We start from the raw sequence: 25,053 nt of genomic DNA, 5'->3' as shown, positions 1-25,053 counted from the left end.
CTCCAGAAGTACCCAAATATCCATGTCACCCCTGAGAGGAATCCTCGGTTCCGGCCCTGAATCCACACAAGGTTTTTGGCCCCGGTATCCACGGGAGAGGAATCCCGAGAGGCCCCCTAGCAACTCGCATGGGCCTGGCCTCTCCTGAGGCCATCAGGGCGGGTCCCTGAGGTCCCCGTCGTAACTCGAGAACACCTGCCGCAACTCGAGAAAATCCAGGAAGTTCTCCCTTCCAGGCGAGATGAGGCCTATTTCCGATGAGGCGTCTGGAGACTAATGACACCTAACCTCTGGAACTTCGAAAGGGTCTTTCACACCCTTGCTGCAACTCAAGAAGTTCACCGCCATACCCGTCTCCACTCGAGAGGAAGCACGACGGTCCCGCCCACATCCAGAGGAGCCCCGTTTCCCCCTCGTAGCTCGAAATGAGGGATCCTTTCCCTGCATTCAACGGGAAAGAATTCCCGGCGTTCCAGTCGCATCTCAAGAGGAGGCACTCTCAACAGGAAAGGCGAGAGGAACTCCATGGTCGTACCATCATTCCAAGAGTCCCCCAGATGTCTCAGTCCATTCCAGAGGAACCTCTTTGCCCTGCACTGGCTCATCTTTCACGCCTAGGATCGACTCACACCACGGTGGCACGTGGGACAGCCCTGTGGGAAAGCCTCGAGGGAAAGCCTCGAGGGAAAACCACAGATCCTTTGATCCACGCGACGGGAAGCGTGACATTGCTGCTACAGCCTGGAAGGAAAGCGCACGTGCATGCCCCCAATCGAGACGAGGCCTGACTCCCCTGGGGAGACTCCAGAAGTACCCAAAGATCCATGTCACCCATGAGAGGAATCCTCGGTTCCGGCCCTGACTCCACACAAGGTTTTTGACCCCGGTATCGACGAGAGAGAAATCCCGAGAGGCCCCCTAGCAACTCGCATGGGGACTGGCCTCTCCTGAGGCCACCAGGGCGGGTCCCTGAGGTCCCCGTCGTAACTCGAGAACACCTGCCGCAACTCGAGAATATCCAGGAAGTTCTCCCTTCCAGGCGAGATGAGGCCTATTTCCGATGAGCTATCTGGAGACTAATGACACCTAACCTCTGCAACTTCGAAAGGGTCTTTCACACCCTTGCTGCAACTCAAGAAGTTCACCGCCATACCCGTCTCCACTCGAGAGGAAGCACGATGGTCCCGCCCACATCCAGAGGAGCCCCGTTTCCCCCTCGTAGGTCGAGATGAGGGATCCTTTCCCTGCTTTCAACGGGAAAGAATTCCCAGCGTTCCCATCGCATCTCAAGAGGAGGCACTCTCAACAGGAAAGGCGAGAGGAACTCCATGGTCGTACCACCATGCCAAGAGTCCCCCAGATGTCTCAGTCCATTCCAGAGGAACCTCTTTGCCCTGCACTGGCTCATCTTTCACGCCTAGGATCGACTCACACCAGGGTGGCACGTGGGACAGCCCTGTGGGAAAGCCTCGAGGGAAAACCACAGATCCTTTGATCCACGCCACGGGAAGCGTGACATTGCTGCTACAGCCTGGAAGGAAAGCGCACGTGCATGCCCCCACTCGAGACGAGGCCTGACTCCCCTGGGGAGACCTCAGAAGTACCCAAAGATCCATCTCAGCCCCTGAGAAGAATCCTCGGTTCTGGCCCTGACTCCACACAAGGTTTTTGGCCCCGGTATCGACGGGAGAGGAATCCCGAGAGGCCCCCTATCACCTCGCATGGGGACTGGCCTCTCCTGAGGCAACCAGGGCGGGTCCCTGAGGTCCCCGTCGTAACTCGAGAACACCTGCCGAAGCTCGAGAAAATCCAGGAAGTTCTCCCTTCCAGGCGAGATGAGGCCTATTTGCGATGAGTCGTCTGGAGACTAATGACCCCTAACGTTTGGAACTTCGAAAGGGTCTTTCACACCCTTGCTGCAACTCAAGAAGTTCACCGCCATACCCGTCTCCAATCGAGAGGAAGCACGATGGTCCCGCCCACATCCAGAGGAGCCCCGTTTCCCCCTCGTAGCACGAGATGAGGGATCCTTTCCCTGCTTTCAACGGGAAAGAATTCCCGGTGTTCCCGTCGCATCTCAAGAGGAGGAACTCTCAACAGGAAAGGCGAGAGGAACTCCATGGTCGTACCACCATTCCAAGAGTCCCCCAGATGTCTCAGTCCATTCCAGAGGAACCTCTTTGCCCTGCACTGGCTCATCTTTCACGCCGAGGATCGACTCACACCACGGTGGCACGTGGGACAGCCCTGTGGGAAAGCCTCGAGGGAATGCCTCGAGGGAAAATCACAGATCCTTTGATCCACGCGACGGGAAGCGTGACATTGCTGCTACAGCCTGGAAGGAAAGCGCACGTGCATGCCCCCACTCGAGACGAGGCCTGACTCCCCTGGGGAGACTCCAGAAGTACCCAAAGATCCATGTCAGCCCCTGAGAGGAATCCTCGTTTCCGGCCCTGACTCCACACAAAGTTTTTGGCCCCGGTATCGACGGGAGAGGAATCCCGAGAGGCCCCCTAGCAACTCGCATGGGGACTGGCCTCTCCTGAGGCCACCAGAGCGGGTCCCTGAGGTTCCCGTCGTAACTCGAGAGCACCTGCCGCAACTCGAGAAAATCCAGGAAGTTCTCCCTTCCAGGCGAGATGAGGCGTATTTCCGATGAGGCGTCTGTAGACTAATGACACCTAACCTCTGGAACTTCGAAAGGGTCTTTCACACCCTTGCTGCGACTCAAGAAGTTCACCGCCATACCCGTCTCCACTGGAGAGGAAGCACGATGGTCCCGCCCACATTCAGAGGATCCCCGTTTCCCCCTCGTAGCTCGAGATGAGGGATCATTTCCCTGCTTTCAATGGGAAAGAATTCCCGGCGTTCCCGTCGCATCTCAAGAGGAGGCACTCTCAACAGGAAAGGCGAGAGGAACTCCATGGTCGTACCACCATTCTAAGAGTCCCCCAGAAGTCTCAGTCCATTCCAGAGGAACCTCTTTGCCCTGCACTGGCTCATCTTTCACGCCGAGGATCGACTCACACCACGGTGGCACGTGGGACAGCCCCGTGGGAAAGCCTCGAGGGAAAGCCTCGAGGGAAAACCACAGATCCTTTGATCCAGGCCACGGGAAGCGTGACATTACTGCTACAGCCTGGAAGGAAAGCACACGTGCATGCCCCCACTCGAGACGAGGCCTGACTCCCCTGTGGAGACTCCACAAGTACCCAAAGATCCATGTCAGCCCCTGAGAGGAATCCTCGGTTCCGGCCCTGACTCCACACAAGGTTTTTGGCCCCGGTATCGAAGGGAGAGGAATCCCGAGAGGCCCCCTAGCAACTCGCCTGGGGACTGGCCTCTCCTGAGGCCACCAGGGCGGGTCCCTGAGGTCCCCATCGTAACTCGAGAACACCGGCTGCAACTCGAGAAAATCCAGGAAATTCTATCTTGCAGGCTAGATGAGGCCTATTTCCGATGAGGCGTCTGGAGACTAATGACACTTAACCTCTGGAACTTCGAAAGGGTCTTTCACACCCTTGCTGCAACTCAAGAAGTTCACCGCCATACCCGTCTCCACTCGCGAGGAAGCACGATGGTCCCTCCCAAATCCAGAGGAGCCCCGTTTCCGCCTCGTAGCTCGAGATGAGGGATCCTTTCCCTGCTTTCAACGGGAAAGAATTCCCGGCGTTCCCGTCGCATCTCAAGAGGAGGCACTCTCAACAGGAAAGGCGAGAGGAACTCCATGGTCGTACCACCATTCCAAGAGTCCCCCAGATGTCTCAGTCCATTCCAGAGGAACCTCTTTGCCCTGCACTGGCTCATCTTTCACGCCGAGGATCGACTCACACCACGGTGGCACGTGGGAGAGGCTTGTGGGAAAGCCTCGAGGGAAAGCCTCGAGGGAAAACCACAGACCCTTTAATCCACGCGACGGGAAGCGTGACATTGCTGCTACAGCCTGGAAGGAAAGCGCACGTGCATACCCCCACTCGAGACGAGGCCTGACTCCCCTGGGGAGACTCCAGAAGTACCCAAAGATCCATGTCAGCCCCTGAGAGGAATCCTCGGTTCCGGCCCTGACTACACACAAGGTTTTTGGCCCCGGAATTGACGGGAGAGGAACCCCAAGAGGTCCCCTAGCACCTCGCATGGGGACTGGCCTCTCCTGAGGCCACCAGGTCGGGTCCCTGAGGTCACCGTCGTACCTCGAGAACACCTGCCGCAACTCGAGAAAATCCAGGAAGTTCTCCCTTCCAGGCGAGATGAGGCCTATTTCCGATGAGGCGTCTGGAGACTAATGACACCTAACCTCTGGAACTTCGAAAGGGTCTTTCACACCCTTGCTGCAACTCAAGAAGTTCACCGCCATACCCGTCTCCACTCGAGAGGAAGCACAATGGTCCCGCCCACATCCAGAGGAGCCCCGTTTCCCCCTCGTAGATCAAGATGAGGGATCCTTTCCCTGCTTTCAACGGGAAAGAATTCCCGGCGTTCCCGTCGCATCTCAAGATGAGGCACTCTCAACAGGAAAGGCGAGAGGAACTCCATGGTCGTACCACCATTCCAAGAGTCCCCCAGATGTCTCAGTCCATTCCAGAGGAACCTCTTTGCCCTGCACTGGCTCATCTTTCACGCCGAGGATCGACTCACACCACGGTGGCACGTGGGACAGCCCTGTGGGAAAGCCTCGAGGGAAAACCACAGATCCTTTGATCCACGCGACGGGAAGCGTGACATTGCTGCTACAGCCTGGAAGGAAAGCGCACGTGCATGCCCCCACTCGAGACGAGGCCTGACTCCCCTGGGGAGACTCCAGAAGTACCCAAAGATCCATGTCAGCCCCTGAGAGGAATCCTCGGTTCCGGCCCTGACTCCACACAAGGTTTTTGGCCCCGGTATCGACGGGAGAGGAATCCCGAGAGGCCCCCTAGCAACTCGCATGGGGACTGGCCTCTCCTGAGGCCACCAGGGCGGGTCCCTGAGGTCCCCGTCGTAACTCGAGAACACCTGCCGCAACTCGAGAAAATCCAGGAAGTTCTCCTTTCCAGGCGAGATGAGGCCTATTTCCGATGAGGCGTCTGGAGATTAATGACACCTAACCTCTGGAACTTCGAAAGGGTCTTTCACACCCTTGCTGAAACTCAAGAAATTCACCGCCATACCCGTCTCCACTCGAGAGGAAGCACGATGGTCCCGCCCACATCCAGAGGAGCCCCGTTTCCCCCTCGTAGCTCGAGATGAGGGATCCTTTCCCTGCTTTCAACGGGAAAGAATTCCCGGTGTTCCCGTCGCATCTCAAGAGGAGGAACTCTCAACAGGAAAGGCGAGAGGAACTCCATGGTCGTACCACCATTCCAAGAGTCCCTCAGATGTCTCAGTCCATTCCAGAGGAACCTCTTTGCCCTGCACTGGCTCATCTTTCACGCCGAGGATCGACTCACACCACGGTGGCACGTGGGACAGCCCTGTGGGAAAGCCTCGAGGTAATGCCTCGAGGGAAAATCACAGATCCTTTGATCCACGCGACGGGAAGCGTGACATTGCTGCTACAGCCTGGAAGGAAAGCGCACGTGCATGCCCCCACTCGAGACGAGCCCTGACTCCCCTGGGGAGACTCCACAAGTACCCAAAGATCCATGTCAGCCCCTGAGAGGAATCCTCGGTTCCGGCCCTGACTCCACACAAGGTTTTTGGCCCCGGTATCGAAGGGAGAGGAATCCCGAGAGGCCCCCTAGCAACTCGCATGGGGACTGGCCTCTCCTGAGGCCACCAGGGCGGGTCCCTGAGGTCCCCATCGTAATTCGAGAACACCGGCTGCAACTCGAGAAAATCCAGGAAGTTCTCCCTTCCAGGCAAGATGAGGCCTATTTCCGATGAGGCGTCTGGAGACTAATGACACCTAACCTCTGGAACTTCGAAAGGGTCTTTCACACCCTTGCTGCAACTCAAGAAGTTCACCGCCATACCCGTCTCCACTCGAGAGGAAGCACGATGGTCCCGCCCACATCCAGAGGATCCCCGTTTCCCCCTCGTAGCTCGAGATGAGGGATCCTTTCCCTGCTTTCAACGGGAAAGAATTCCCGGCGTTCCCGTCGCATCTCAAGAGGAGGCACTCTCAACAGGAAAGGCGAGAGGAACTCCATGGTCGTACCACCATTCTAAGAGTCCCCCAGAAGTCTCAGTCCATTCCAGAGGAACCTCTTTGCCCTGCACTGGCTCATCTTTCACGCCGAGGATCGACTCACACCACGGTGGCACGTGGGACAGCCCTGTGGGAAAGCCTCGATGGAAAGCCTCGAGGGAAAACCACAGATCCTTTGATCCAGGCCACGGGAAGCGTGACATTACTGCTACAGCCTGGACGGAGAGCGCACGTGCATGCCCCGACTCGAGACGAGGCCTGACTCCCCTGGGGAGACTCCAGAAGTACCCAAAGATCCATGTAAGCCCCTGAGAGGAATCCTCGTTTCCGGACCTGACTCCACACAAAGTTTTTGGCCCCGGTATCGACGGGAGAGGAATCCCGAGATGCCTCCAGCATCTCGCATGGGGACTGGCCTCTCCTGAGGCCACCAGGGCGGGTCCCTGAGGTCCCCGTCGTAACTCGAGAGCACCTGCCGCAACTCGAGAAAATCCAGGAAGTTCTCCCTTCCAGGCGAGATGAGGCCTATTTCCGATGAGGCGTCTGGAGACTAATGACACCTAACCTCTGGAACTTCGAAAGGGTCTTTCACACCCTTGCTGCAACTCAAGAAGTTCACCGCCATACCCGTCTCCACTCGAGAGGAAGCACGATGGTCCCGCCCACATCCAGAGGAGCCCCGTTTCCCCCTCGTAGCTCGAGATGAGCGATCCTTTCCCTGCTTTCAACGGGAAAGAATTCCCGGCGTTCCCGTCGCATCTCAAAAGGAGGCACTCTCAACAGGAAAGGCGAGAGGAACTCCATGGTCGTACCACCATTCCAAGAGTCCCCCAGATGTCTCAGTCCATTCCAGCGGAACCTCTGTACCCTGCACTGGCTCATCTTTCACGCCAGGATCGACTCACACCACGGTGGCACGTGGGACATCCCTGTGGGAAAGCCTCGAGGGAAAGCCTCGAGGGAAACCACAGATCCTTTGATCAACGCGAAGGGAAGCGTGACATTGCTGCTACAGCCTGGAAGGAAAGCGCACGTGCATGCCCCGACTCGAGACGAGGCCTGACTCCCCTGTGGGGACTCCAGAAGTACCCAAAGATCCATGTCAGCCCCTGAGAGGAATCCTCGGTTCCGGCCCTGACTCCACACAAGGTTTTTGGCCCCGGTATCGACGGGAGAGGAATCCCGAGAGGCCCCCTAGCAACTCGCATGGGGACTGGCCTCTCCTGAGGCCACCAGGGCGGGTCCCTGAGGTCCCCGTCGTAACTCGAGAGCACCTGCCGCAACTCGAGAAAATCCAGGAAGTTCTCCCGTCCAGGCGAGATGAGGCCTATTTCCGATGAGGCGTCTGGAGACTAATGACACCTAACCTCTGGAACTTCGAAAGGGTCTTTCACACCCTTGCTGCAACTCAAGAAGTTCACCGCCATACCCGTCTCCACTCGAGAGGAAGCACGACGGTCCCGCCCACATCCTGAGGAGCCCCGTTTCCCCCTCGTAGCTCGAGATGAGCGATCCTTTCCCTGCTTTCAACGGGAAAGAATTCCCGGTGTTCCCGTCGCATCTCAAAAGGAGGCATTCTCAACAGGAAAGGCGAGAGGAACTCCATGGTCGTACCACAATTCCAAGAGTCCCCCAGATGTCTCAGTCCATTCCAGCGGAACCTCTTTGCCCTGCACTGGCTCATCTTTCACGCCAGGATCGACTCACACCACGTTGGCACGTGGGACAGCCCTGTGGGAAAGCCTCGATGGAAAGCCTCGAGGGAAAACCTCAGATCCTTTGATCCACGCGAAGGGAAGCGTGACATTGCTGCTACAGCCTGGAAGGAAGGCGCACGTGCATGCCCCCACTCGAGACGAGGCCTGACTCCCCTGTGGAGACTCCAGAAGTACCCAAAGATCCATGTCAGCCCCTGAGAGGAATCCTCGGTTCCGGCCCTGACTCCACACAAGGTTTTTGGCCCCAGTATCGACGGGAGAGGAATCCCGAGAGGCCCCCTAGCAACTCGCATGGGGACTGGCCTCTCCTGAGGCCACCAGTGCGGGTCCCTGAGGTCCCCGTCGTAACTCCAGAACAGCTGCCGCAACTTGAGAAAATCCAGGAAGTTCTCCCTTCCAGGCGAGATTAGGCCTATTTCCGATGAGGCGTCTGGAGACTAATGACACCTAACCTCTGGAACTTCGAAAGGGTCTTTCACACCCTTGCTGCAACTCAAGAAGTTCACCGCCATACCCGTCTCGACTCGAGAGGAAGCACGATGGTCCCGCCCACATCCAGAGGAGCCCCGTTTCCCCCTCGTAGCTCGAGATGAGGGATCCTTTCCCTGCTTTCAACGGGAAAGAATTCCCGGCGTTCCCGTCGCATCTCAAGAGGAGGCACTCTCAACAGGAAAGGCGAGAGGAACTCCATGGTCGTACCACCATTCCAAGAGTCCCCCAGATGTCTCAGTCCATTCCAGAGGAACCTCTTTGCCCTGCACTGGCTCATCTTTCACGCCGAGGATCGACTCACACCACGGTGGCACGTGGGACAGCCCTGTGGGAAAGCCTCGAGGGAAAACCACAGATCCTTTGATCCACGCGACGGGAAGCGTGATATTGCTGCTACAGCCTGGAAGGAAATCACACGTGCATGCCCCCACTCGAGACGAGGCCTGACTCCCCTGGGGAGACTCCAGAAGTACCCAAAGATCCATGTCAGCCCCTGAGAGGAATCCTCGGTTCCGGCCCTGACTCCACACAAGGTTTTTGGCCCCGGTATCGACGGGAGAGGAATCCCGAGAGGCCCCCTAGCAACTCGCATGGGGACTGGCCTCTCCTGAGGCCACCAGGGCGGGTCCCTGAGGTCCCCGTCGTAACTCGAGAGCACCTGCCGCAACTCGAGAAAATCCAGGAAGTTCTCCCTTCCAGGCGAGATGAGGCCTATTTCCGATGAGGCGTCTGGAGACTAATGACACCTAACCTCTGGAACTTCGAAAGGGTCTTTCACACCCTTGCTGCAACTCAAGAAGTTCACCGCCATACCCGTCTCCACTCGAGAGGAAGCACGATGGTCCCGCCCACATCCAGAGGAGCCCCGTTTCCCCCTCGTAGCTCGAGATGAGCGATCCTTTCCCTGCTTTCAACGGGAAAGAATTCCCGGCGTTCCCGTCGCATCTCAAAAGGAGGCACTCTCAACAGGAAAGGCGAGAGGAACTCCATGGTCGTACCACCATTCCAAGAGTCCCCCAGATGTCTCAGTCCATTCCAGCGGAACCTCTGTACCCTGCACTGGCTCATCTTTCACGCCAGGATCGACTCACACCACGGTGGCACGTGGGACATCCCTGTGGGAAAGCCTCGAGGGAAAGCCTCGAGGGAAACCACAGATCCTTTGATCAACGCGAAGGGAAGCGTGACATTGCTGCTACAGCCTGGAAGGAAAGCGCACGTGCATGCCCCGACTCGAGACGAGGCCTGACTCCCCTGTGGGGACTCCAGAAGTACCCAAAGATCCATGTCAGCCCCTGAGAGGAATCCTCGGTTCCGGCCCTGACTCCACACAAGGTTTTTGGCCCCGGTATCGACGGGAGAGGAATCCCGAGAGGCCCCCTAGCAACTCGCATGGGGACTGGCCTCTCCTGAGGCCACCAGGGCGGGTCCCTGAGGTCCCCGTCGTAACTCGAGAGCACCTGCCGCAACTCGAGAAAATCCAGGAAGTTCTCCCGTCCAGGCGAGATGAGGCCTATTTCCGATGAGGCGTCTGGAGACTAATGACACCTAACCTCTGGAACTTCGAAAGGGTCTTTCACACCCTTGCTGCAACTCAAGAAGTTCACCGCCATACCCGTCTCCACTCGAGAGGAAGCACGACGGTCCCGCCCACATCCTGAGGAGCCCCGTTTCCCCCTCGTAGCTCGAGATGAGCGATCCTTTCCCTGCTTTCAACGGGAAAGAATTCCCGGTGTTCCCGTCGCATCTCAAAAGGAGGCATTCTCAACAGGAAAGGCGAGAGGAACTCCATGGTCGTACCACCATTCCAAGAGTCCCCCAGATGTCTCAGTCCATTCCAGCGGAACCTCTTTGCCCTGCACTGGCTCATCTTTCACGCCAGGATCGACTCACACCACGTTGGCACGTGGGACAGCCCTGTGGGAAAGCCTCGATGGAAAGCCTCGAGGGAAAACCTCAGATCCTTTGATCCACGCGAAGGGAAGCGTGACATTGCTGCTACAGCCTGGAAGGAAGGCGCACGTGCATGCCCCCACTCGAGACGAGGCCTGACTCCCCTGTGGAGACTCCAGAAGTACCCAAAGATCCATGTCAGCCCCTGAGAGGAATCCTCGGTTCCGGCCCTGACTCCACACAAGGTTTTTGGCCCCAGTATCGACGGGAGAGGAATCCCGAGAGGCCCCCTAGCAACTCGCATGGGGACTGGCCTCTCCTGAGGCCACCAGTGCGGGTCCCTGAGGTCCCCGTCGTAACTCCAGAACAGCTGCCGCAACTCGAGAAAATCCAGGAAGTTCTCCCTTCCAGGCGAGATTAGGCCTATTTCCGATGAGGCGTCTGGAGACTAATGACACCTAACCTCTGGAACTTCGAAAGGGTCTTTCACACCCTTGCTGCAACTCAAGAAGTTCACCGCCATACCCGTCTCGACTCGAGAGGAAGCACGATGGTCCCGCCCACATCCAGAGGAGCCCCGTTTCCCCCTCGTAGCTCGAGATGAGGGATCCTTTCCCTGCTTTCAACGGGAAAGAATTCCCGGCGTTCCCGTCGCATCTCAAGAGGAGGCACTCTCAACAGGAAAGGCGAGAGGAACTCCATGGTCGTACCACCATTCCAAGAGTCCCCCAGATGTCTCAGTCCATTCCAGAGGAACCTCTTTGCCCTGCACTGGCTCATCTTTCACGCCGAGGATCGACTCACACCACGGTGGCACGTGGGACAGCCCTGTGGGAAAGCCTCGAGGGAAAACCACAGATCCTTTGATCCACGCGACGGGAAGCGTGACATTGCTGCTACAGCCTGGAAGGAAATCACACGTGCATGCCCCCACTCGAGACGAGGCCTGACTCCCCTGGGGAGACTCCAGAAGTACCCAAAGATCCATGTCAGCCCCTGAGAGGAATCCTCGGTTCCGGCCCTGACTCCACACAAGGTTTTTGGCCCCGGTATCGACGGGAGAGGAATCCCGAGAGGCCCCCTAGCAACTCGCATGGGGACTGGCCTCTCCTGAGGCCACCAGGGCGGGTCCCTGAGGTCCCCGTCGTAACTCGAGAGCACCTGCCGCAACTCGAGAAAATCCAGGAAGTTCTCCCTTCCAGGCGAGATGAGGCCTATTTCCGATGAGGCGTCTGGAGACTAATGACACCTAACCTCTGGAACTTCGAAAGGGTCTTTCACACCCTTGCTGCAACTCAAGAAGTTCACCGCCATACCCGTCTCCACTCGAGAGGAAGCACGATGGTCCCGCCCACATCCAGAGGAGCCCCGTTTCCCCCTCGTAGCTCGAGATGAGCGATCCTTTCCCTGCTTTCAACGGGAAAGAATTCCCGGCGTTCCCGTCGCATCTCAAAAGGAGGCACTCTCAACAGGAAAGGCGAGAGGAACTCCATGGTCGTACCACCATTCCAAGAGTCCCCCAGATGTCTCAGTCCATTCCAGCGGAACCTCTGTACCCTGCACTGGCTCATCTTTCACGCCAGGATCGACTCACACCACGGTGGCACGTGGGACATCCCTGTGGGAAAGCCTCGAGGGAAAGCCTCGAGGGAAACCACAGATCCTTTGATCAACGCCAAGGGAAGCGTGACATTGCTGCTACAGCCTGGAAGGAAAGCGCACGTGCATGCCCCGACTCGAGACGAGGCCTGACTCCCCTGTGGGGACTCCAGAAGTACCCAAAGATCCATGTCAGCCCCTGAGAGGAATCCTCGGTTCCGGCCCTGACTCCACACAAGGTTTTTGGCCCCGGTATCGACGGGAGAGGAATCCCGAGAGGCCCCCTAGCAACTCGCATGGGGACTGGCCTCTCCTGAGGCCACCAGGGCGGGTCCCTGAGGTCCCCGTCGTAACTCGAGAACACCTGCCGCAACTCGAGAAAATCCAGGAAGTTCTCCCTTCCAGGCGAGATGAGGCCTATTTCCGATGAGGCGTCTGGAGACTAATGACACCTAACCTCTGGAACTTCGAAAGGGTCTTTCACACCCTTGCTGCAACTCAAGAAGTTCACCGCCATACCCGTCTCCACTCGAGAGGAAGCACGATGGTCCCGCCCACATCCAGAGGAGCCCCGTTTCCCCCTCGAAGCTCGAGATGAGGGATCCTTTCCCTGCTTTCAACGGGAAAGAATTCCCGGCGTTCCCGTCGCATCTCAAAAGGAGGCATTCTCAACAGGAAAGGCGAGAGGAACTCCATGGTCGTACCACCATTCCAAGAGTCCCCCAGATGTCTCAGTCCATTCCAGCGGAACCTCTTTGCCCTGCACTGGCTCATCTTTCACGCCAGGATCGACTCACACCACGGTGGCACGTGGGACAGCCCTGTGGGAAAGCCTCGATGGAAAGCCTCGAGGGAAAACCACAGATCCTTTGATCCACGCGAAGGGAAGCGTGACATTGCTGCTACAGCCTGGAAGGAAGGCGCACGTGCATGCCCCCACTCGAGACGAGGCCTGACTCCCCTGTGGAGACTCCAGAAGTACCCAAAGATCCATGTCAGCCCCTGAGAGGAATCCTCGGTTCCGGCCCTGACTCCACACAAGGTTTTTGGCCCCGGTATCGACGGGAGAGGAATCCCGAGAGGCCCCCTAGCAACTCGCATGGGGACTGGCCTCTCCTGAGGCCACCAGTGCGGGTCCCTGAGGTCCCCGTCGTGACTCCAAAACAGCTGCCGCAACTCGAGAAAATCCAGGAAGTTCTCCCTTCCAGGCGAGATTAGGCCTATTTCCGATGAGGCGTCTGGAGACTAATGACACCTAACCTCTGGAACTTCGAAAGGGTCTTTCACACCCTTGCTGCAACTCAAGAAGTTCACCGCCATACCCGTCTCGACTCGAGAGGAAGCACGATGGTCCCGCCCACATCCAGAGGAGCCCCGTTTCCCCCTCGTAGCTCGAGATGAGGGATCCTTTCCCTGCTTTCAACGGGAAAGAATTCCCGGCGTTCCCGTCGCATCTCAAGAGGAGGCACTCTCAACAGGAAAGGCGAGAGGAACTCCATGGTCGTACCACCATTCCAAGAGTCCCCCAGATGTCTCAGTCCATTCCAGAGGAACCTCTTTGCCCTGCACTGGCTCATCTTTCACGCCAAGGATCGACTCACACCACGGTGGCACGTGGGACAGCCCTGTGGGAAAGCCTCGAGGGAAAAAAACAGATCCTTTGATCCACGCGACGGGAAGCGTGACATTGCTGCTACAGCCTGGAAGGAAATCACACGTGCATGCCCCCACTCGAGACGAGGCCTGACTCCCCTGGGGAGACTCCAGAAGTACCCAAAGATCCATGTCAGCCTCTGAGAGGAATCCTCGGTTCCGGCCCTGACTCCACACAAGGTTTTTGGCCCCGGTATCGACGGGAGAGGAATCCCGAGAGGCCCCCTAGCAACTCGCATGGGGACTGGCCTCTCCTGAGGCCACCAGGGCGGGTCCCTGAGGTCCCCGTCGTAACTCGAGAACACCTGCCGCAACTCGAGAAAATCCAGGAAGTTCACCATTCCAGGCGAGATGAGGCCTATTTCCGATGAGGCATCTGGAGACTAATGACACCAAACCTCTGGAACTTCGGAAGGGTCTTTCACACCCTTGCTGCAACTCAAGAAGTTCACCGCCATACCCGTCTCCACTCGAGAGGAAACACGATGGTCCCGCCCACATCCAGAGGAGCCCCGTTTCCCCATCGTAGCTCGAGATGTGGGATCCTTTCCCTGCTTTCAACGGGAAAGAATTCCCGGCGTTCCCGTCGCATCTCAAGAGGAGGCACTCTCAACAGGAAAGGCGAGAGGAACTCCATGGTCGTACCACCATTCCAAGAGTCCCCCAGATGTCTCAGTCCATTCCAGAGGAACCTCTTTGCCCTGCACTGGCTCATCTTTCACGCCGAGGATCGATTCACACCACGGTGGCACGTGCGACAGCCCTGTGGGAAAGCCTCGAGGGAAAACCACAGATCCTTTGATCCACGCGACGGGAAGCGTGACATTGCTGCTACAGCCTGGAAGGAAAGCGCACGTGCATGCCCCGACTCGAGACGAGGCCTGACTCCCCTGTGGAGACTCCAGAAGTACCCAAAGATCCATGTCAGCCCCTGAGAGGAATCCTCGTTTCCGGACCTGACTCCACACAAAGTTTTTGGCCCCGGTATCGACGGGAGAGGAATCCCGAGAGGCCCCCTAGCATCTCGCATGGGGACTGGCCTCTCCTGAGGCCACCAGGGCGGGTCCCTGAGGTCCCCGTCGTAACTCGAGAGCACCTGCCGCAACTCGAGAAAATCCAGGAAGTTCTCCCGTCCAGGCGAGATGAGGCCTATTTCCGATGAGGCGTCTGGAGACTAATGACACCTAACCTTTGGAACTTCGAAAGGGTCTTTCACACCCTTGCTGCAACTCAAGAAGTTCACCGCCATACCCGTCTCCACTCGAGAGGAAGCACGACCGTCCCGCCCACATCCTGAGGAGCCCCGTTTCCCCCTCGTAGCTCGAGATGAGCGATCCTTTCCCTGCTTTCAACGGGAAAGAATTCCCGGTGTTCCCGTCGCATCTCAAAAGGAGGCATTCTCAACAGGACAGGCGAGAGGAACTCCATGGTCGTACCACCATTCCAAGAGTCCCCCAGATGTCTCAGTCCATTCCAGCGGAACCTCTTTGCCCTGCACTGGCTCATCTTTCACGCCAGGATCGACTCACACCACGTTGGCACGTGGGACAGCCCTGTGGGAAAGCCTCGATGGAAAGCCTCGAGGGAAAACCACAGATCCTTTGATCCACGCGAAGGGATGCGTGACATTGCTGCTACAGCCTGGAAGGAAGGCGCACGTGCATGCCCCCACTCGAGACGAGGCCTGACTCCCCTGTGGAGACTCCAGAAATACCCAAAGATCCATGTCAGCCCCTGAGAGGAATCCTCGGTTCCGGCCCTGACTCCACACAAGGTTTTTGGCCCCAGTATCGACGGGAGAGGAATCCCGAGAGGCCCCCTAGCAACTCGCATGGGGACTGGCCTCTCCTGAGGCCACCAGTGCGGGTCCCTGAGGTCCCCGTCGTAACTCCAGAACAGCTGCCGCAACTCGAGAAAATCCAGGAAGTTCTCCCTTCCAGGCGAGATTAGGCCTATTTCCGATGAGGCGTCTGGAGACTAATGACACCTAACCTCTGGAACTTCGAAAGGGTCTTTCACACCCTTGCTGCAACTCAAGAAGTTCACCGCCATACCCGTCTCGACTCGAGAGGAAGCACGATGGTCCCGCCCACATCCAGAGGAGCCCCGTTTCCCCCTCGTAGCTCGAGATGAGGGATCCTTTCCCTGCTTTCAACGGGAAAGAATTCCCGGCGTTCCCGTCGCATCTCAAGAGGAGGCACTCTCAACAGGAAAGGCGAGAGGAACTCCATGGTCGTACCACCATTCCAAGAGTCCCCCAGATGTCTCAGTCCATTCCAGAGGAACCTCTTTGCCCTGCACTGGCTCATCTTTCACGCCGAGGATCGACTCACACCACGGTGGCACGTGGGACAGCCCTGTGGGAAAGCCTCGAGGGAAAACCACAGATCCTTTGATCCACGCGACGGGAAGCGTGACATTGCTGCTACAGCCTGGAAGGAAATCACACGTGCATGCCCCCACTCGAGACGAGGCCTGACTCCCCTGGGGAGACTCCAGAAGTACCCAAAGATCCATGTCAGCCCCTGAGAGGAATCCTCGGTTCCGGCCCTGACTCCACACAAGGATTTTGGCCCCGGTATCGACGGGAGAGGAATCCCGAGAGGCCCCCTAGCAACTCGCATGGGGACTGGCCTCTCCTGAGGCCACCAGGGCGGGTCCCTGAGTTCCCCGTCGTAACTCGAGAACACCTGCGGCAACTCGAGAAAATCCAGGAAGTTCTCCCTTCCAGGCGAGATGAGGCCTATTTCCGATGAGGCGTCTGGAGACTAATGACGCCTAACCTCTGGAACTTCGAAAGGGTCTTTCACACCCTTGCTGCAACTCAAGAAGTTCACCGCCATACCCGTCTCGACTCGAGAGGAAGCACGATGGTCCGCCCACATCCAGAGGAGCCCCGTTTCCCCCTCGTAGCTCGAGATGAGGGATCCTTTCCCTGCTTTCAACGGGAAATAATTCCCGGCGTTCCGGTCGCATCTCAAGAGGAGGCACTCTCAACAGGAAAGGCGAGAGGAACTCCATGGTCGTACCACCATTCCAAGAGTCCCCCAGATGTCTCAGTCCATTCCAGAGGAACCTCTTTGCCCTGCACTGGCTCATCTTTCACGCCAGGATCGACTCACACCACGGTGGCACGTGGGACAGCCCTGTGGGAAAGCCTCGAGGGAAAGCCTCGAGGGAAAACCACAGATCCTTTGATCCACGCGAAGGGAAGCGTGACATTGCTGCTACAGGCTGGAAGGAAAGCGCACGTGCATGCCCCCACTCGAGACGAGGCCTGATTCCCCTGGGGAGACTCCAGAAGTACCCAAAGATCCATGTCAGCCCCTGAGAGGAATCCTCGATTCCGGCCCTGACTCCACACAAGGTTTTTGGCCCCGGTATCGACGGGAGAGGAATCCCGAGAGGCCCCCTAGCAACTCGCATGGGGACTGGCCTCTCCTGAGGCCACCAGGGCGGGTCCCTGAGGTCCCCATCGTAACTCGAGAACACCTGCCGCAACTCGAGAAAATCCAGGAAGTTCTCCCTTCCAGGCGAGATGAGGCCTATTTCCGATGAGGCCTCTGGAGACTAATGACACCTAATCTCTGGAACTTCGAAAGGGTCTTTCACACCCTTGCTGCAACTCAAGAAGTTCACCGCCATACCCGTCTCCACTCGAGAGGAAGCACGATGGTCCCGCCCACATCCAGAGGAGCCCCGTTTCCCCCTCGTAGCTCGAGATGAGGGATCCTTTCCCTGCTTTCAACGGGAAAGTATTCCCGGCGTTCCCGTCGCATCTCAAGAGGAGGCACTCTCAACAGGAAAGGCGAGAGGAACTCCATGGTCGTACCACCATTCCAAGAGTCCCCCAGATGTCTCAGTCCATTCCAGAGGAACCTCTTTGCCCTGCACTGGCTCATCTTTCAAGCCGAGGATCGACTCACAACACGGTGGCACGTGGGACAGCCCTGTGGGAAAGCCTCGAGGGAAAGCCTCGAGGGAAAACCACAGATCCTTTGATCCACGCGACGGGAAGCGTGACATTGCTGCTTCAGCCTGGAAGGAAAGCGCACGTGCATGTCCACACTCGAGACGAGGCCTGACTCCCCTGGGGAGACTCCAGAAGTACCCAAAGATCCATGTCAGCCCCTGAGAGGAATCCTCGGTTCCGGCCCTGACTCCACACAAGCTTTTTGGCCCCGGTATCGACGGGAGAGGAATCCCGAGAGGCCCCCTAGCAACTCGCATGGGGACTGGCCTCTCCTGAGGCCACCAGGGCGGGTCCCTGAGGTCCCCGTCGTAACTCGAGAACACCTGCCGCAACTCGAGAAAATCCAGGAAGTTCTCCCTTCCAGGCGAGATGAGGCCTATTTCCGATGAGGCGTCTGGAGACTAATGACACCTAACCTCTGGAACTTCGAAAGGGTCTTTCACACCCTTGCTGCAACTCAAGAAGTTCACCGCCATACCCGTCTCCACTCGAGAGAAAGCACGATGGTCCCGCCCACATCCAGAGGAGCCCCGTTTCCCCCTCGTAGCTCGAGATGAGGGATCCTTTCCCTCCTTTCAACGGGAAAGAATTCCCGGCGTTCCCGTCGCATCTCAAGAGGAGGCACTCTCAATAGGAAAGGCGAGAGGAACTCCATGGTCGTACCACCATTCCAAGAGTCCCCCAGATGTCTCAGTCCATTCCAGAGGAACCTCTTTGCCCTGCACTGGCTCATTTTTCACGCCGAAAATCGACTCACACCACGGTGTCACGTGGTACAGCCCTGTGGGAAAGCCTCGAGGGAAAGCCTCGAGGGAAAACCACAGATCCTTTGATCCACGCGACGTGAAGCGTGACATTGCTGCTACAGCCTGGAAGGAAAGTGCACGTGCATGCCCCCACACGAGACGAGGCCTGTCTCCCCTGGCGAGACTCCAGAAGTACCCAAAGATCCATATCAGTCCCTGAGAGGAATCCTCGGTTCCAGCCCTGTCTCCACACAAGGTTTTTGGCCCCGGTATCGACGGGAGAGGAATCCCGAGGGGCCCCTAGCAACACGCATAGGGACTGGCCTCTCCTGAGGCCAACAGGGCGGGTCCCTGAGGTCCCCGTCGTAACTCGAGAACACCTGCCGCAACTCGAGAAAATCATGGAAGTTCTCCCTTCCAGGCGAGATGAGGCCTATTTCCGATGAGGCGTCTGGAGACTAATGACACCTAACCTCTGGAACTTCGAAAGGGTCTTTCACACCCTTGCTGCAACTCAAGAAGTTCACCGCCATACCCGTCTCCACTCGAGAGAAAGCACGATGGTCCCGCCCACATCCAGAGGAGCCCCGTTTCCCCCTCGTAGCTCGAGATGAGGGATCCTTTCCCTGCTTTCAACGGGAAAATATTTCCGGCGTTCCCGTCGCATCTCAAGAGGAGGCACTCTCAACAGGAAAGGCGAGAGGAACTCCATGGTCGTACCACCATTCCAAGAGTCCCCCGGATGTCTCAGTCCATTCCAGAGGAACCTCTTTGCCCTGCACTGGCTCATCTTTCACGCCGAGGATCGACTCACACCACGGTGGCACGTGGGACAGCCCTGTGGGAAAGCCTCGAGGGAAAACCACAGATCATTTGATCCACGCGACAGGTAGCGTGACATTGCTGCTACAGCCTGGAAGGAAAGTGCACGTGCATGCCCCCACTCGAGACGAGGCCTGACTCCCCTGGGGAGACTCCAGAAGTACCCAAAGATCCATGTCAGCCCCTGAGAGGAATCCTCGGTTCCGGCCCTGACTCCACACAAGGTTTTTGGCCCCGGTATCGACGGGAGAGGAATCCCGAGAGGCCCCCTAGCAACTCGCATAGGGACTGGCCTCTCCTGAGGCCACCAGGGCGGGTCCCTGAGGTCCCCGTCGTAACTCGAGAACACCTGCCGCAACTCGAGAAAATCCAGGAAGTTCTCCCTTCCAGGCGAGATGAGGCCTATTTCCGATGAGGCGTCTGGAGACTAATGACACCTTACCTCTGGAACTTCGAAAGGGTCTTTCACAGCCTTGCTGCAACTCAAGAAGTTCACCACCATACCCTGCCGGAAGCCAGTGTGAGGAATCCCGCCCGTGACAAGGTCATGAGGAAGGAAGCTGACATACGCAAGGCGTGCTCAGACTTCAGGGACCCCTCTGGATATTCCTAAGCATGTACCCCAGCAAAAATCTGCTGGCTTTTGTGCTCTGCTTTTCCACTTTTCTGATATTCTCTGGAAAAAAGTCAATTCAGGGTTTTAGTCTTCTGCATTTGAAAGGGATGTTTCAGTTAAACCCCTCTGATAGCTCTCTAGTCTGCCTAACAGGTTCCCCAGACCTCTTACAGCTTGTGAATTGCTTACAGCCCCCCAACCGCGAGAGGCACAAAGCTTACAGCTTGTGAATTGCTTACAGCCCCCCAACCGCGGGAGGCACAAAGCTTAAAAGCATCTTAAAGATACAGAGCCTTTTCTAAAGAGTTAAAAATTATATTGGTAGAGGGTTTTCACTGTTGACTCAAGGATTGCTGCCAGACCTCCTTATTCTTTATCTTTTAGGCACCTGGAAGGATGTTAATGTAAGCAGGATGTAGAAAAAGATACATAGTAGTTTTGATGTTAGCAACACTAGACTTTTGAGTTAATTGCTTCTCTTTTGCTATAAATCACTGCACTCCCTCTACTTGTTATAAGTTGCTGTATCCTTGCTGTCTAAGAATGTAACTTTCTTTAGTGCTTTCCGAGAGTGGCACCAGACCTTGGGAAGATCAACACAAATAAGTCTTGTGGTTGACAAACCCTTATCAGAAAAAAGGCTGTAAAATGTTAATTGGCCCTTTTGGTTGGAAGATGATGTAAATTACCTAAGACTTGTGTATACAATTAGGTATGCAGAGAGAAAAGCCTGGTTTTGATAAGAGTCTGGACTGCTAACGCTGCATAACTTTGTGTTACCCATTGATCTCCATGTTTTATCAAAAGTATAAAAGGCCTTCTGAACAATAAAGGACGGGACCAGATTCTCAGACCAGTTTCTCGGACTAGTCTCGGCCTGGTGTCTTGGGAATCTGGCTCCCGCCCTGTCTCTCTCTCTCTCTCTTTTTCTCTCCCTTTTCTTCCCTCTGCTCTTTACTTTAATTTCAGGCTGAATTTCCATCTGGGGCGCGGAGGCTCGCCAGGTCTACTTATTTGCCCTGGTTATTAAGATCCGCGAGAAAGGGAGCTTAAGGCGAGGCACCCTTAGATATTCAAGCGGGCACCGGTGGCCCAACGTAGATGGTGCAAATTCCTTGTCTGGAATTTTATTGGTCTTCCGCGTAAACCAAGCTATTCAGCCCTCTTTCTCCACTTAATCTTCCTACTGCACTACAGTTTCTTAATCTAATCTTATATTAATAAATAAACAAGTCTTTCCACGCCAACGCCGTCCACCCTTCGAATTCCCTGGATCCACCGGGGCTGGACCCCGGCAAGTGGCGCCCGGAACAGGCTATTCGAAGGTAGGTTCCTCGGAGCAAAAGCTCCCCCCGGAGCACTCTCTGTAGCTCCCCCCGGAGCACTCTCTGTTGCTCCCCCCGGAGCACTCTCTGTTGCTCCCCCCCGGAGTGACTTAATCACTCCCCCCGGAGTACTTTCGGGTACTCCCCCAGTGTTGAGTGTTCGGGACGGCTAGGACCCCACTCAGGGTGCCGCGGACCCCCCTGTAGGATAGACAGGGTGAGGAGGAGTGGGAAGTGTTCAAGGGTTTAAGAGAAACCTGGTGCTCTAGAGGTTGAAAAGAAACCTGCTATCTTAGGGTTGAAAACAAAACCCCCCTCGCCAAAGGTAAAACCTTTTTGTTGAGGTAGACTTTTCTATAAGACTTAATTTTCTGACATGGGTAACAGTGAATCAAAAGAAAGACAGCTTTTTACAGGAGTAATCTTGCAGTTACTAACTAAACGAGGAATTAAAGTTAAAAAATCCAATATTCATTCATTTTTTTCCTTTGTACAAGAACAGTGTCCCTGGTTTCCAGAAGAAGGCACTGTTAACTTAGACACCTGGGAGAGAGTAGGAAAACAACTAAAAACTTACCATGCTGAACATGGCTCACAAAAGGTGCCTACTGACGCCTTTTCCTTATGGAATATAATTAGGGACACTCTAGACCCTGCCCCTGAATCTGAAAAGGTACATCTTAAAGAGGAAAGTGCAGAGAAAAAGGTATCTATCGAAGAGGAGAGTGATGAAAAGGAGGCTACACCTAACTATCGGCAGTTGAGTCAAATGATAGCTGCAATGACTGCCCAAGAAAAGGTAATAGATAGAGATGACAAAAAAGAGCAGCTTTCAGATGAGGAAGATTTGGAAGAGGAAGTAAGTCAAGATCATTCTGATGAGGACTGGTCTTTATTAAATAAAGATGCTCCAAGGAGTTTAAGAGAAACTTCTCCAATTAGATTATCTGCTCCAAAGAGCTTAATAAAAACTTCCCCAACCAGACCACCTGCTTCCACAAATTCAAGAGAAATTTCCTTAATTAAGCCTTCTGCTTCCAGAGGCTCAAGACAAATGTCCCCCATCAGATTATATGCACCTGAGAGTTTAAGGCCAGATTCCCCAGATAAAACATCTGTAAGACCTAAACACAGAACGGATAAAAAATTCCCAAAGTACGAAGAAAGTGACATAGGACACCCCTTGCCCCCCCCTCCCTATAAGGGTGAGGGGCCTCCACTAGAAGCTCCCCGAAGAAGAGTTTTCTCTAGCCCAGATGATGAACTTGATCCCCACCTTGAGGCTTGTTTCCCCATAATATTTGGTGGAAGTGGTGGGAGAACAGCCCCCCACTGGGAACCCATTCCAATGAAAATGATTAAAGAACTCAAACAGGCTTGTGCTTTGTATGGGCCTAAAGCCCCGTACACTGTATCATTGGTGGGAGCTTTAGCGGGCAGATGGATGACACCCCATGACTGGAAGACAGTCGCTAAAGCTTGTCTGTCTGGAGGTCAATATGTACTTTGGAGAACTGAATATGAAGATCTAGCCCAAAAACAGGCTGATGCTAACCAAAAATATGGCCCAAGATATATTATAAAAAATATGTTGGCAGGGACTAATGATTTTGGAACACTTAGAGATCAAATGGGATTAGATAAAACCACTTTAGATCAAGTAACCGCCTGCGCCCTTGGGGCTTGGCGTTTGTTGCCTGAAGGGAAAGAATCTACCTCTTCCTTCTCAAATGTTAAACAAAAACCAGAAGAGCCATATGAAGACTTTATATCAAGACTTGCAGAGGCAGTCAACAGAGTAATTTCCAACACTGAGGCAGCTAGTATATTGATAAAACAACTGGCATTTGAAAATGCTAATTCTACCTGCCAGGCCATTTTACGTCCTATTAAAAAAACTGGGGAAATAATAGATTATATCAGGCAATGTGCAGATGTAGGACCAGCGATGATGCAGGGCGTTGCCATAGCTGCAGCCATAAAGGGAAATTCTTACCAGCAGGCAGTACAGTCCTTTTTTACAAATAGAAATAACCCGTCAAAGAGTCATTCCAGTAGTCCAGGCCAGAATATTGGTTTATCCAAGGCCTGCTTCTCTTGCGGACGGGAAGGGCACCTTATGCGAGCTTGTCCCCAAAAAGCAGCCGGTTCTTCTCTGCCGAATTCTCCCTCCCCGGCTGTGCCTACTAATCTCCCTAGATCTCTCTGCCCTCGTTGTCAAAAAGGATATCACTGGGCAAAAGAATGTAGGTCACAATTCCATAGAAATGGAGCCTTTTTGGGCCCCGACCAGCAGTTGGGAAACGGATTGAGGGGCCAGCCTCAGGCCCCGACAACAATTGGGGCAGCCTCACTGAACCCATTCATTCCCTTCGTCCCATCGCAGAACTCATCAGAGCAACCCCAGGCAGCGCAGGACTGGACCTCAGTTCCACCACCTCAGCAATATTAACACCAGATAGCCCCACTGTAAAAATACCTACAGGAGTTAAAGGCCCATTACCAACAGGTTTAGTAGGAATTATACTAGGCAGAAGTTCCTTAGCTATGCAAGGTCTCACAATCATCCCTGGAGTAATTGACTCAGATTATACAGGAGAAATCCAGATAATGATTTCACCCCCAACTAAAACTTTCCAAATACATCAGGGACAAAGAATAGCCCAACTTTTGCTTTTGCCTTACCACACTGCAATTGGGCGCACAGCTACTCAAAATGAAAGGCAGGATAAAGGATTTGGGTCTAGTGATATGGTTTTTTGGATAACAGAAATTACTCAGAAACGTCCTATGAAGACTATCCTGATTAATGGCAAGTCTATTGTGGGGTTATTAGACACAGGAGCAGATGTTTCTTGCATTTCAGGAAAAGACTGGCCCAGCTCCTGGCCCACACATACTACTGAAAATAACTTGGTGGGGATAGGAAGAGCCCCCACAATAGCCAAAAGTGCAAAAATTTTAGATTGGCAATTTGAGGATACCCGTGGAACTTTCCAACCTTATGTCGTTCCTTCGCTCCCCCTTACCCTGTGGGGGAGGGACGTGCTATCTCAAATGGCAGTGTTACTTTTTAGCCCTGATGATAAAGTGACCTCTCAGATGTTGCAGATGGGCTATGATCCATCAAAAGGATTGGGTAAACAACAGACAGGAATAATTGAGCCAATTTGCCCAACTCCTCGCAAGCTACGTGCTGGATTGGGATATCCAAATTTATAATTGAGGCCATTGTTTTTGCTGCCGACCCCATCACATGGAAATCTCAAGATCCGGTGTGGGTAGAACAGTGGCCTCTGCATAAGGAAAAATTATTGGCAGCTAAAGCATTAATCTTTGAACAATTAGAATTGGGACATATTGAGCCCTCCAATAGCCCCTGGAACACTCCTATTTTTGTCATTAAGAAAAAATCTGGTAAATGGCGACTTTTACAGGATTTGAGAGCTATTAATGCCACCATGGAGGACATGGGGGCCTTACAGCCTGGGCTCCCTTCCCCAGTAGCCGTTCCAGAGGGATATAATATAATTGTTATTGATTTACAAGATTGTTTTTTCACTATTCCCTTAAATCCTGAGGATAAAAAGCGATTTGCCTTTAGTCTGCCATCAGAAAATCTTAAACAGCCTTATTTACGGTTTCAGTGGAAGGTTCTGCCTCAGGGAATGAAAAATAGCCCTACTTTATGCCAAAAATTTGTTAATGCCGCTCTAGAAGATACTAGGGCTAAATATGAACACGTGTATATGATTCACTATATGGATGATATTTTAATAGCTCATCCTGATAGAGTTCACCTGCAGACTGTGCTCCAAGACCTGACCCAGGCATTGACAGACAGAGGCCTAAAAATTGCCCCAGAAAAAATTCAAATCAATCCGCCCATAACTTACTTAGGAAGAGTCATAAATTCGGAAACGGTGACTCATACCCCGCTGCAATTGAGAAAAGACCATCTTATTACTTTAAATGATTATCAAAAACTCTTAGGTGATATTAATTGGATTAGACCATATTTAAAATTAACCACTGCCGAATTAAAACCTCTTTTTAACACTTTACGCGGGGATCCTGATCCAACCTCAA

This window comes from Capricornis sumatraensis, chromosome 6, assembly GCF_032405125.1.
Source record: "Capricornis sumatraensis isolate serow.1 chromosome 6, serow.2, whole genome shotgun sequence".
Lineage (NCBI taxonomy): Eukaryota > Metazoa > Chordata > Mammalia > Artiodactyla > Bovidae > Capricornis > Capricornis sumatraensis.
This window is presented reverse-complemented; position numbering follows the sequence as displayed.